Source organism: Microtus ochrogaster, chromosome 5 (assembly GCF_000317375.1).
Source record: "Microtus ochrogaster isolate Prairie Vole_2 chromosome 5, MicOch1.0, whole genome shotgun sequence".
Classification (NCBI taxonomy): Eukaryota; Metazoa; Chordata; class Mammalia; order Rodentia; family Cricetidae; genus Microtus; species Microtus ochrogaster.
Window position 1 is genome coordinate 63996670 of NC_022012.1, and position 14827 is coordinate 64011496.

The window sequence follows — 14827 nt, forward strand, 5'->3', positions numbered from 1 at the left end:
CAGAAATACATATACATATAACAAAATTGAACTTAAAATCCATACCAATGCATATTATTTATACCAATATGTAAGAGCTAGCCAATAAGAGGCTAAAACTAATGGGTCAGACAGTGATTAAAAAAATACAGTTTCCGTGTAATTATTTCGGGTATTAAGCTAGCCATGTGGGCGGCCGGGCGTGGGGGACGAGGCCCCTGCCGCTCTTATTTCAACAAAGCCTGACTCCTGGCTGCTCTTAAGAGTCGAAATAAATGCCTGACACTTTACATTCTTACTTTACTTAAGAACATTTGCAGAAAGAACAATGGCGCCTTAATACAAGGAAGATAAAGTACACAGGCACAGTAGCCAGAGGAGAAATGGAAACAGGTTGAAATCAAAAGGCTCACATGTGGCTACACAGCATAATGGGCAGCAGGAATACAGGCAATAGCAGGTAGCTGTGCATACGTTTGTTAGCATAATGGGCAGCAGGAATACAGGCAATAGCAGGTAGCTGTGCATACATTCTGCCAGCAGGCACTAAAAATAACCAAATTTCTGAGTAAAGATTTGACCTCAAGTAGCAAAAAAAAAAAAAAAAAAAAAACCCACACTCCCTGCTTCCCTGCTGAGTTCTGGTTCAGCTTGGTGACCCCCAAATTTCATCATTTAGGCTGATGACAGTCTGAGAAGCAGAGAGGGCCTACATCTAGTTTATATTTGCTGCCGCACACCTCCACGAGGAAATATATTGCTCTGTTGTTTTGCTTAAAGAATTCTCCTTTTCAGGGGCTGGGGTGTAGTTTGATTGGTAGAGCAGAGGAAGCCTTGAGTTCCATCCCTAGAAGCCGTAAAACCCCATGTAGTGGTGTGTGCCTGTAAGCCTGGCATTTAGGAGGTAGAGACAGAAGGATCAGGAGTTTAAGGTCATTCTTAGCTACACAGTGAGTTGAGGTCAGTCTGAGCTATAAAACCCTGTCCTTTTCAGTCTGTGGCATGTGGGTAGTAGAGATTACAAGTATCATACTGAGGTTACCATTGTCTAGTTTAAATTTCATGACCACTAGTATACATAGATGATAGATAGATAGATAGAGAGCTAGATAGATAGATAGATACATACATACATACATACATACATATAAATAATTTGTATGTATAAATATATTTATAGTACATATATTTATATGTAAATATGTGTATTTTATTTAAGTTTTTATTTTATATAATATCTATTTTATATAATAAAGCACTCAGTGGTAGGATACACACGTAGTCCCAGCTCTAGGGAGGCAGAGGCAAAAGAATGGTTTTAAGTTCAAGGCTACACTGATCTGTATAACAAGTTCCAGGTCAGCCAGCACTACATAGTGAGGCCTTGTCTTTTAAAAGGAAAGAGAGGGAGCTGCAGAGATAAGTCAATGGTTAAGAGCACTGGCTATTCTTCCAAAGAACCAGGGTTCTGTTCCTAGCACTTATATGGTAGCTCGCAATAATCATCTGTAACACTAGTTCCAGGAAATCTCATGCCTTCTTACCGACTTCTGTAGAAAACAGGCATGCACATGGTAGACAGAAGTTTCTTTCTTGGCCACCAGTCCCAAGTAACCATACAGAGGCTTAATTACAAAAGCTTAACTGATAGCTCAGGCTTATTACTAACTAGCTCTTACAACTTAATCCATTTCTATCAATCTACTGTCAATTCTGCCACATGGCTTCTACCTCTATCCCATTATGTGTGTCTGACTCACTCTGCATCTGGCTGGCGACTCTGACTCCATCTTTCTTCCTCCCAGCATTCTCAGTTTGGCTGTCTAGCCTATACTTCTTGCCTGGCTACCAGCCAGTCAGTTCTTTACTAAACCAACCACAGCAACAAATCTTTACAGTATACAAAAGGATTATTCCACAGCATAGAGATATGGCTCAGTGATTAAGACTGCTTACTGCAGATGACCCAGGTTTGGTTCCTAGCACCCACATGACAGCTCACAACAGCCTTTAACTCCAGTTCCAGGGGATCCAACACCTTCTTCTGGCCTCGGCATGTTCTTGTATGCATGTGGCACATAAGTTCATTCGGTCACACACACATTACACATAAATAAATCTGTTCTTAAAAGTTAAAAAGGACCAAAACAGTCTTGTTTTTCTTTCTTTTCTTGTTTCATTCACTTGTTCTATTTCTTTTGCTTTTTTGAGACAAGGTTTTAATGTGGCCCAGGTTTCCTCATATGTAGCCAAGGCTAGCCTTGAACTCCTGGTTTTCCTGCATGTACCTACCAAGTGTTCCAATACATATGGCTTTTTATTTCTTAAAAACATATTCATTTTGGTTGTTCTATTCATTCTCTAAGCAGAGAGGCCCTCCCCCATAGCTCCAAGAGTTGCATACAAGCAAGATGGAGCTGTCTCAAAAGTTGCTCTCACCTGATGGGTTCCTGCTCATTCCCCTATGCTGGACCTGTGTTTAATTGATGTTTCTAGACACAAGCTTTCAGATTTGACAGTTATCTCTTTTTCTAAATTGTGCTATACATTTTTCTGCTCCCCTCCCTTCTTCCCCTTTCCCCTTCTACACTCTCCCGTGGCCCCCACACTCCCAATTTACTCAGAAGATCTCGTCTTTTTCTCCTTCCTATTTAGATCCATGTAAGTCTCTCTTAGGGGCCCCTTTGTTCTCTAGGTTCTCTGGGGTTAACTCTTGATTGAATCCTTGACTTGGAGTTATTTTATATTTGGACTTTGTAAAGGAATAATTCCATAAAGAATGCCCCCTCCTTTTCTTTTAATTTTTGGTCTATAGTTCTAAGTTTTCACAACTATCTTGCGAACTATGTTCTTAAAAACTGATTAAACAATTGAGGGAAGCTCAAAATTCCTAAAGGAATCTTTTGATAAGGAGCAAATTGCCGCTGGTATTAGTTTGCTTATGATGACTCAGTGTGACACAGGCCTTGTGGGTTGCTCTGGCTGGAGGCATAAAGATAACATTAATGAGGACTCACAAGGCACTGAGTAGCATTGGAGTATTATCTTATCAATCACTTTCACTTTGACCAAGCCCTGAAAACTAGTAAGAGCTATACTCTGCCCTTCTTCGTGTGTGTGTGTGTGTGTGTGTGTGTGTGTGTGTGTGTGTGTGTGTGTTTGTACGTATGTGGAAGCAAAGGGACAATGTACATCACGTGTGCAAGTGCCTATGGAGGCCAGATGAGGGTACTGAGTCCTCTGGAAGAGCAGCAAGTGTTCTTAACCACTTCTCCAGCCCTCCAGCCCCATTGGTGCCTGCCCTGGGGCTCACTGAGTAGGCTAGGCTGGCTAGCCAGAGAGCCCCAAGGCTGATGACTTGAGTTAAATCCCTAAAATAGTGGCAGGAGAGAACAGCTTCTTTTCTCAGGCCAGAATAAACCAGGATACTAATGTGGAGAGAATACGGAACTGTTGTCAAGTCAGCTAGATGTGTGGTGTGTGCCGGTAATTCCAGGATCTGGGAAGTGCAAGCAGAAGGATAAAGAGTTTGAGGCCAGCCTCAGCTACATAATGAATTTGAGGCCAGCCTGAGCTACATGAGACCTTCTCTTAAAAAAAAAAAAAAAGACACACAAAATGGGCTAGAGGGATGGTTTCAACAGTTAAGAGTATGTATTACTCTTGCAGAGCATGGGTCCAGTTCCCAGCACCTACATGTGGCTGCTCCCAAGTGCCTGTATCTCCAGTTCTAGGGATCCAGCATCTTCACCTGGCCTTACTGAGGCACCTGTACACACATGGTGAACATAAACGCATGCATGCACACATACATATACATCGATTAAATCAGGTTTTGTTTTGGAGTTGTGGGGTTTTTTTTAAATATTACACAAACAAACTGTCAAAGAATCTAAATTATTTACTTATTCAAAATTCTGTCTCTTCTGGAATGTCTTGGAGACGTTTCTTCATATTCTTTGAGCCAGGCCACAGTTTATCATATTCTAAAGAACATGATGAGATCTAAGAGACATGTCAGTCTGATCAGCAGTTAGAAGGCAGGCTAGTAATTGAGTGAGTATATGCTTCATTTCTGGATTTACATACAGTCTGTTGTTGTGGGATATTTGTACACTGTATGAAGATGTATTGCTGTGGTTGGTGTAATAAGAAGCTGACCGGCTAATAGCTAGGTAGGAAAGTATAGGAGGGACTTACACACACAGAGAGAACTCTGGGAAGAAGAAAGGCAGAGTCACCAGGCAGACATGGAGGACACAGGGTGGGCAGTATGGGAATGAGGTAACGAACCTTGTGGAAGAAAGTAGATTAAAAGCCGGGTGGTGGTGGCGCACGCCTTTAATCCCAGCACTTGGGAGGCAGAGGCAGGCGGATCTCTGTGAGTTCGAGACCAGCCTGGTCTAGAAAAGCTAGTTCCAGGACAGGCTCCAAAACCACAGAGAAACCCTGTCTTGAAAAACAAAAAAACAAAAAAAAAAAAAGTAGATTAAAAATATGGGCTAATTTAAGCTATAAGAACTACCTAGGAATGTAGGACCCAGCCATGATAAACTTAATGGAGACCTGAGTCTCAGTAGTTTACCCTGAGGCGATAACTGGTTGCGGGAAGAACCACAAACTGAGATTACCCAGGCACCACTCAGGAACAGACCGTCCAAAGGAAATTCCTAACATTCCATAGGATCACCGGCTAGGGCACATTCACCAGGACACCCCTAGACAAATGTCAGCCAATCAGGGGTCCGAATCCTTAGAAGTCCCTCATTCCCACCATTACTACTATAAAAACCCAACTCTAACTGAGCTCGGGGCTCTCCAATCATTCCAATGTGTTGGACACAGGGAGTGTCAGAGTTTGCAAACTTGTGTAGAATAAAGGTTCTTTGCTTTTACATACAGGACATACAGGACTCGATCTCCTTGTTGGTTCTTGGGGTACTTCACGGATCTGGGCATAGCAAGGAAGAAGCCTAAGCTAGGCCGAACTTTTATACTTCATAATAAGTCTCCCATGTCATTATTTGCATGCTGGCTTCTTGACAAGAAAGTAGTCTTGATGAGAGAAACCATTTGACGTTATGCAAATTAACTTTCTGAATTCTTCATTTTTATTTTCATGTTTAAAACGTGAGGATATTAATTTCCTCTTTGTAGAGTTATTTCAAAGTTCAACAAGATATTACAAATAATGGCACAATTCTTGTTATGTATTAGATATTCAATAAATATTAATTGAACCTGAGCACTGTAGGAAATGTCTTTCAGAAACCAGCTTCTGGATATTTTAATTTGCAGATTTCCCTTAGCCAGGTACGGTGGTGCAGGCCTTTGTTCCTGGTAGATAAGATTGCTTTAAGTCTGAAGCCAGCCTGATCAAATAGTAAGTTTCAGGGCAGCCAGATTACATAGCAAGGCCTTGTCTCAAATGAACAAACAAAGGAAAAAAAGAAAGGGAGAGAGGGAAGAAGAGGGGGGAGGGAGAGAAGAAGGAGGGGGCAGGAGAGACAGAGAGGTATTCCAAATCATCAGTGATGTTCAGTGGGTGCCAGTTGCACAAAATTCCAGAGTGTTTACTTAGCCAAGGGTACTCCCCACCCTGAGAGGAAGAAGTAGGTGCCAGGAGAAGGTTAACCATTGGGTGAGTCCCTGTTCTGGGTGTAGTTGGAATGTACCTCAAGCACGCACTCCAGTCCTCTTCCGGGCTGCGTTTTTTTTTTTTTTTGAGGTGGGGGGGCGGTGTTTCGAGACAGAGTTCCTCCTTGTAGCCTTAGCAATCCTGGAACTCACTCTGTAGATCAGGCTGGTGTAAAGATCCATCTGCCTCTGTTTCCCAAGTGTTGAGATTAAAGGTGAGTATCCACTGCCTGGTTCCAGGCTGCATTTTTAGAAGGTTATCAAGACAGAACATTATTCCTGTCTATGCTGTTAAACTCACTAGGGAGCTTCTCCTCAGAGCCCGGCACAAGAGACAGCCATTACACAGGACATCAAAAAGTCCTCTGAGGTGTTTCCACTTTCTTCATCTTCCCCTCCCTAAACTGTCTACTTTATTTCCCTCCTTTGACCAGCTACTTCTGTCATTTGCTCTCACATCAGCCCAGTCTCACTGACTGATGTAGAACATGAAGTTGGGATGGGAGGATGAGATGGAGCAAAGATTGACCAGGACAATGAAGCAATTGTTACCTAACAGGCAGTTAGAAACAGCGTTTGTTTAAAAGCACTGGCTCCTCACTTGGGCCCATAAGGTATCTAAACGTAGGATAAAGCCTAGCATCTCTGCTTTCATTTTGTGGCTGCCTTCCTGTTTTGGGGTTGCCTAGTTACCTCTGCATATAGGCATGTTCATCATTCAAGGAATGCCTACCCAGAAACCTATGATATCTCATTTCCCTACAAGAATAAAGGCATAAAAAATAAAGTGAATGAGACATCACATTGTCAGCTTTTACAATTACTCCCCTGTAGCCAGTCTTTCTTTGGATAGCCAGCTCCCAAATAATAACATGGAGAATTCTTATTGGTCATGAAAGCTTAGCCTTAGCTTAGACTTGTTACCAACTTGCTCTTATAACTTAAATTAACCTATTTATATTAATATATGTTCTGTCATGTGCCTCATTACTTCCTCATACTGTATGTCTGACACCCTCCCACCCCCACCCCCACTCCCACTCTGTGTCTCACTGGCAAATTCCCAACCTCTAAGATTCTTCTCCCCAGTTCCTCTCTCTGCCGGGAAGTCCTGCCTATCCATTCCTGCCTAGCTATTGGCCATTCAGTTCTTTTTTTTTTTTCAAGACTTATTTACTATATATACAGTGTTCGGTCTGCATGTATTCCTGCATGCCAGAAGAGAGCACCTGATAGCCGGGCGGTGGTGGCTCAAGCCTTTAATCCCAGCACTTGGGAAGCAGAGGCAGGCAGATCTCTGTGAGTTCGAGGCCAGCCTGGTCTACAAGAGCTAGTTCCAGGACAGGAACCAAAAGTTACGGAGAAACCCTGTCTCGAAAATAAAAAAAAAAAAAAGAAGAAGAAGAGAGCACCTGGTCTCATTATAGATGGTTGTAAACCACCAGGTAGTTGCTGGGAATTGAACTCAGGGCCTCTGGGAGAGCAGCCAGTGAACCATCTCTCCAGCCCCTCAGCTCTTTATTAAACCAATCAGAAGGTGCCTTGGTAGAGACACAGCTTCACAGTGTACAAAAAGATTATCCCACAACACTCCCCATAGGCACCTAAGGTCACCTGGATTCCATGAACATCAGAGCATCCCAGGTCAGAACAGCTCCCAGATGAGGGCATCCCATCCTTAGGGAGGCTGTACCCTGGACCATCTTCTGGAATGATATTGTACCCTCTTTGGACCACCTTGTAGAACCAAACTGAAACAATGACCAGCCAGCATCATGACTAGGATTGCTCAGTTACATATACTTCTTGCTCCCTGCCCCACTTCCTCCTCTGCTTAAACCTAAAGCTCATATGGGCTTATCTGTTCCTTTCCTGAATGTGGCCATTGATGGAATCTAGCTCTGCTTTTCATTTTTATTCCTTTCTTTGTGTTAGGGACACCATACACTGGGGTGCCTTATGACCTTTTCTGCCCTGAGTTAGCCAAAAATACATACATACATACACACACATACATACTCATGTAGCCCAGACTAGCCTTGAACTCAGTATGTAACTGGCTAAAGATTATGTTAAACTTCTGATTCTCTTCCTTCTGCATCAAGTGCAGGCATGTACCATCACACCCAGTTTATGCGTGCTCGGGACCAAATCTAGGGCTTTGTGTGTAGTTGAGTAAGCACTCTACCAACTGAGCTACATCCCCAGTCCCTTAGCTTTTATCTGTCTTCCTTGTCAAGTTTAAAGAGCTGATATCATATCCTCGCATTAGTAACCAAGGGTATAAAGACGCTTTGGCTCCGTATGTCTTTTTACAAAAGGACCGCCATGCAAGAAGAAAACCTATTACCAAAAAAACCTCTAGATAGTCTTTCTAGATTCCAGAGGGTCGCAGTTCTCTGGAATACAGGAGCAGAGAATATTTTTCTCAGCCTACTCCTGGTTTCTATATACTGTTATAAAACCCTTCCCATTGTAAAGGGCCAGGTCCATGTGGAGCCGCGCCCTTCTCCCTCGAACTACAACTCCCAGCATGCAGCCTGCCCCCAAGAACACGCATGCGCATGGGCGGAGAGTGGGGGGGAACCAGCAACACAGACAGCGCGGTCTGGTTTTGGGGGCAGCCGGCGGGAGAGTTCGGCAACTCCCTGAAGCTGAGGCGCAGCGGAGTGTGGCCACAGAGAAGAGCAATTTAAACCTTGTGGGCTCTGCCGGGAGTCGGCGGCCGGACGCCAGCAGGTGAGTTCAGCACGGTGCTTTCCAGGAAGTCCGTCGGCGGGCGGCGGCAGCGGGTCGCTTCGGCCTGGGCGATCGAGGAGGGAGCGGCTGTGCTTCCCGCCGCAGGGGTGCGGCGCCTTCCCCGCGGGCCTCGCTAGGGAGCCGAGGGTGCCTGGCCGTTCCGGGACAGCAAGGTGTGCCGGGTGTCGCCCGCGGCCAGGCACGCAGGCTCTGAGCTTCGGTGAATCACAGCGGCCGGTCGGCTGGCTTTCAGGGCTCCTCAGCTCGAGTACGGGACCGACCGGCTGGGGTTCGGGGCCGGCCACTTAGTGTTCGGGACAGGCTGGCTAGAGTTCGGGGCCTGTCACCTAGTGTTCGGGACCGGCCGGCTGGGGATCGGGACCCGTCACTTCGAGTTCGGGACCGGCCGGCTGGGGTTCGGGGCTCCTCACCTCGAGTTCGGGACCGGCCGGCTGGGGTTCGGGACCCGTCACCTAGTGTTCGGGACCGGCCGTCTGGAGCTGGGGGGCTGTCTCCTCGAGTTCGGAATGGTCTACCTGGGGTTCGGCACTGGCCAATCTGGGTTTGGGACTGGCTGGTGCTCTGGACCCGGCGTGGGCTGGGGAAGTCGTCTGGGAAGTGCCTCACCCCGCAGCCCTTCAACTCCAGCCGACTTCTTGCTGCCCCGGCTGTTGGTTGAGAGGGAACCCACAGAACTTGGGACACACCCTTTTCGTGATTGAAATCTGGCCGTCTTACATTGACCATTTTGATCTGTCAGCTCTGCTCTGCCTTAGAATCAATTTCTGGCTCCTGTGCAGCACAGCTGGGACCGGCTGTGAAGCTGATGCGGGTTTGTTTTGAGGACGTGACTGGGTCGTTATTTTTGTGCTTACAGAAGTTGATGAGTTTCCTCTGCAAGCCTGCATTCTGATTACAAACAGAAATGGGAAACAGCCCCGGTTTTTACTTTCCTTTTCTTCTCATCTCTTTCCCCTCCCTTTTCTGTTTTCTCATCTTCTCATTCGTGTTTATTTAAGAATCACCTTTACCCATTTCCGAATCCTTCTCCCCCATTCTGTTTCTAGCCCCTTTTCCCCCATGTATTCATTCATGTTTAGCTAAGAATCGAATTTCCAATTCGCCCTCTGCCTCTCTTAAAACCCACAGTCATCTATTTGGTAATGAACACGGCAGTAAAACTTATCCCAGGAGGTCATACTTAAACAGGAAATGAGCCTGCGGAGATCTGTTAGCTATGTGCAGTCTTCTTTGGTTTCTGATATTTTTTGTGCAGCTCGTTCTTTTTCTGAGAATCCTTCAGAATAGTTTCTTGGCAGATTAAATTGATTGATCAATCGACCCACTGGTATTTTAGAAAAATAGATCTTTTTATTAGTTGCCTCTTCTTAGTGCTGTCACACTCCCCTCCCTTTTTTTATTGATATTTATTGAGCTATACATTTTTCTCTGCCCCCCTCTCCCCCCCCCCAAGGTCCCCATGCTCCCAAGCTGTCACACTTTTTATATATAAACACATACACATCCCTTTTTGGTGTTTTGAGCCATTCTCACTAGGTAGCCCAGGCTGCTCTTTAGCCCCTTCTTTTCCTGTCTCAGTTTCTCAGTACTGGAATTACAGATGGGGCCATCAAGTCTAGCTAACTCTAAATGTCTTTAAGAACCCACAGTTAGGGCCTGGAGAGACGGCTCAGAGGTTAAGAAGACATGTTGATCTTCCAAAGGCCTGGGTTTAGTTTCCAGCACCCCCACATCACAGCCTACAGCCATCTGTAACTCCAGTTACATCTGGTATCCTCTTCTGGTCTCCACAAGCACTGTACACATGGTGCACATACAGACAAGCTCGCACACATAAGTAGAATTCTTAGAAAGAGCACACAGTTACAGTTAGAATCCCATCTCTGACTCCACAGTGTGCATCCCATTATATTCCAGATCTTAGAACTCCCTTGCCTTGCATCTCCCACCATTTCCAGTTTTTTTTTGTTGTTGTTTTTTTTTTTTTTAGAATGAGATTGATGGTGGCCAGGTAACCCCACGATTATCCTAGCCTTCTATGGTGTGTGTGTGTGTGTGTGTGTGTGTGTGTGTGTGTGTGTGTGTGTGGTATGCAATTGGGTCAAAGCATGTTCATCTGTATTCACACATGTGTGAACCTACAGAGGAAGCCTGGAAGTTAATGTCATGTCTTCTTGCATCATATCTGCTGAACCATATCTCTAACCCCTCCTTTAATAATTATTTAAAAAAATTAATCCATCCGGGAAACCTTGGCTAAATGTATATCATTCCAACCGCTGTGCTAGACAAGAATGAACAAAAGTGAGTTCTTGAGGCTATTACTGCTCTATAGCTGAGTTTTCTTTCATCTTAGTGGTCGACCATTAAGCTATATTTTGCCTGACATTAAATACTTGGAGGTCAGATCCCATCACAATTCTTGGTGTTCAGTGTAATCACAGTTTTTTTCAGGCTGATGATGTAGCTTAGTAATTGAATGTTTGCCTAGCAAGTGTAATGACCTAGGTTTGGTCCCAGCACCACAAAATCCAAAAGACAATTTTCAACTCCCATCTACTGACTTATTTAAAGAACAGGTCAGTACAACAGAAAGGACCTAAGGGTCTCCATCATTTAGGGCCAGTACTCTTCACACTTAGCATGTGTAAATTGCCATACCTGTTCAATTTGAAGTAAAATCTGGAATTTGCATATCTTAAAGTGGTAGAAATCACACTTTGAAAATTAAGATGGTAAGATAATTCCAAAGATATTTTAAAGTGCTTCTGATGATTCTTTTAAGAAAGTGTCTAATAACTGTGATCTCTAATAATTGAGAGAGAAAGAGTCTAATTTTCAATTAAAAGGATTTTTCTTTCTGACAGAGTCTCGCACAGCCTCGGCAAGCCTCCAATTTACAATGTAGCCAAAGCTAGCCTTGATCTCGTGATCTTTCTGCCTCCACATCTTGAGAGTTGGAATTACAGGTAGGTGCCACATGCTAGCTTCTTCTTCCTTCCCTTTTTGTGTGCTCTTAGCTTTCTCCCTCTTTTCTCCCATTCTCAGTTGTTTGCATTCACATTTTCAGCAATTGACTGATTCAGCAAGGATGTATTTTACTCTGTCCTGGACACTGTCTTGGGCTCCTGATGAGTGTAAGATATGTTCCTATTTGGGTGCTTTTTGTAGGGAATAAGAACATGTGGTAGTTGTTTGTCAAGTATTTTCCAGTTGTACGGGTGGGGAACAAATAAAGTCAGTCTGTTTCCACATGCTAGTCATCTATGCTCCCAGGTTGTCCCTTCCTGTCATATTGGAGTGTATGTGACATATCTACGTAGAGTACGTGTAATTTTGTCCATTTATTTGGAACTTGAGATGAGCTGCACACAGGAAAACCAGCTAGATCTAAGCACTGTTATCTGCCGGGCCATGTCTGCAGGTATAAATGTGTAACTGGGTTAGAAATCAACAGAGGGAGGGAAAAGATGAAAGAGGTAGAAATAGTTGGAGTGAGTGGGTTTTAATAGTGTTCTGTGTCAGTGTGTACTCTGCTGTTGTTTAGGCTTGCAGTCATGAAATTCCTGCTTTTCTTCCACAGTGCTAGCATGTGCCACCTCCAAGGAAATTTTGCTTTGTTTTGTTTGTGATGGGTTTTACTCTGTAGCTCAGTCTGACCTGGATCTCAATGCTTTGTTTTGTTTGTGATGGGTTTCACTCTGTAGCGCAGTCTGACCTGGATCTCAATGCATGGGTCATTTGCTCACTCACAGCAGCCTTCTCCACTCAGCCTCCCTAGTGCTGGAGTTACCAATGTCAGCTACCACACCTAGCTCGGGTTTCCTGATTAAAAGAGTCCAGGAGGACATTATTGTGTAGGCTATAACTGTGGCTAAGGCAGTGTGTCACTCTTCCTCATTGACCTGCCTTGTTGACATTTGAATTACATTTGCTCTTCATGGTTTTATGTCAAATCCTTTAAAGTCCTAAGTGTAAATTCATACTGAAAGGAAAACAATATAGGAAGCAGAAATGTTATTTAATTGTGATGGTCCATTAGCCTATTAGATATTAAAATTATAGGGTCAAATTATGTTTGCTGATTATTAAAAAACAGTTAAATCTGAGCATACATTCTTATATCTGTCTGAATCCATTAGGGAGTGGAATATATATATATATATTACTGTGCATCTGTGTGGAAGCCCCTTTTTGGGGGACAGGGTCTCTCTATATAGCACAGCCTGTCTTGGAACTTACTATATAGACCAGGCTGGCCTCAGAGTCACATTGATCCTCCTGCTTCTGCCCCTCAAGTGCTGGGATTAAGGTTATGCACAACTGCACCAGGTTCTACCTTATTTTTATTTCTTATTTGTTTGTTTGTTTGTTTATTGTTGAGGTACGGTTTTTCACTGAACTTGGAGCTTCCTGAGCTCAAGTCAGTAAGGCTGACTCGTTGACCACTGAGCCCCAGGGATCTTCGTCTTCTCTTCCCCGACTGTGAGATTCCAAATGCACACTACCTGACTTATATATGTGTGCTGGGGATCAAACACAGGTCTTCATGCTCGCATGGTGTGTACTTTACAGCTGAGTCACCTCTACAGACCTCTGTTGGTTTGTTTTGATACTTAATGGTAATGAAGGAATAGAGGTCTGAATAATCCAAAGTGGTAAATAGTTGGAAGTGCATGCATTACAGTACTCTAGAATTACTTTTAGAACGAAATTGTTAGCCCATATCTTGAAAATAGAATTTTTACATTTATTTATTTAGTGTGTGAATAGGCACCCATGAGCCATGATGCACGTGTCATAGGACAGCCTGTGAGAGTCAATTCTCTCCAGCATGATGTGGATCCTGGGAATTTAACTTGGGTCATCAAGCTTGACGGCAAATACCTTTACCTGCTAAGCCGTCTTGGTGGTTCTGTCATTAACCTATATCTTGAAGTGCTGCTCTTTTTTATGATTAGTGTTTCTTACATCCGGACCAAGGAATTTGGACCTACCCTTAAGGTGGTAAAGGTAGTCTGGTTTCTCTACAGGGTCTCATTTACCCCAGGCTGGCCTCAAACTCACTATGTTGAAAGAATGACCTGAAAGTCTTCCTGCCTCTACCTCCCTTCCAGTGCTGGGATTACAGACATAGACCACCACACCCAGCAGGATATCCCTTGATGTTGGAGTTATAGGTGACTAGGGGTGCTCGTCGTGGAAACTGGGAACTGAGCTTAGGTCCTCTGCAAGAGCAGTATGCACTCTTAACTACTGAGTTGTCTCTCAACAACTCTTTTCTGTCCTATTTGAAACAGTGTCTCCCTACGTAGCCCTGGATGGCCTTAAATTTTTTTTTAACATTTATTTGGCTATTTTTTTTTGGGGGGGGGGTGGTTCAAGACAGGGTTTCTCTGTGTTGCTTTGGAGCCAGTCCTGGAACTAGCTCTTGTAGTCCAGGCTGGCCTCTAACTCACAGAGATCCGCCTGCCTCTGTCTCCTGAGTGCTGGGATTAAAGGTATGCGCCACCACTGCCTGGTTTAACATTTATTTGTTTGTATGTCCTTCAGCATACTCGTGCAAGTCAAAGGATGACTTAATTTTCAGGAGTCTGTTTTCTTCTTCTACCATGTGAGTCCCCGGGATCAAATTCAGGTCATCAGGCAGCAAATACCTTTACCCCGAACCACCTTTCAGGCCACATGTACCGATTTTTTTTTTTTTTTAATCAATCCTTTTTCTCTTCACTCTAGTCTCCCGATCCTTCTCCTGGCCCCAGTCCTTGCTGCCTCTTAGCTTAGACTTTGAGCTTTGCTTACTCTGCTTCCCCCACCACACCCCTTCTAGCTGAATCTGCCTCTTCTGACCACCCACAGTTATCTTGGAACTTCTGCAGCACTAATTGTCAGGCACACGGATTTAGGCTGCTGACTATGTATTGCCTTGGTTTTTAAAAGTAGCTCTATGCCGTGTTTCATTTTCTCAATTAGATGGTATTCATCGGTCTCTTAGATCTCAGGGAACACAAACCCACTTAGGCTTGCCTGCTGTGGAGTTGGGGGGTGGGGTTGTAGTGGATTATTATTATAAGGCTGCTGAGCTCCCAGAAATGAAGTACAGCTGGGATCAGATCTTAGAGAGATGCCCACCCCTGTGCCAGCCTTCTTAATCTGTGGCTTTCTTGGGTTCTCTTTGGCTCTTTTCTCTGCCTCCTCTCCACTCAAGGATATTACTTTCTTTTAATAGTGGAAATTATATTCAGTCTGTGGCAAAGAAAAAGACTTATACAAATGATTATGCTATGGTAAGCTAAGTGTTGATAAAAATATGAACAAAGTAGTGATGTTCCTTTACAATGTTCCTGTGTGTGTAGATAATATGTGCATATGTGCAGCTTAGGATTTTGTTTATATAACCCAACCCCTCTCCCCTTTCTCTCTCTCTCTCTCTCTCTCTCTGTCTCTCTCT

General features: G+C 44.1%; 1 protein-coding gene across 2 annotated transcripts in view; it reads left to right on the forward strand.

Annotated features, from left to right (window-relative positions):
- The first annotated feature begins 8168 nt into the window (after window positions 1-8168).
- Window positions 8169-14827, forward strand: part of Tmod3 (tropomodulin 3) — a 64306-nt gene continuing 57647 nt past the window's right edge. For both annotated transcript variants that reach the window (XR_003376957.1, XM_005347620.3), the window contains exon 1: window positions 8169-8355. The gene's annotated coding sequence lies outside the window, so the exon portion shown is untranslated. The remainder of the gene's footprint in view (window positions 8356-14827) is intronic.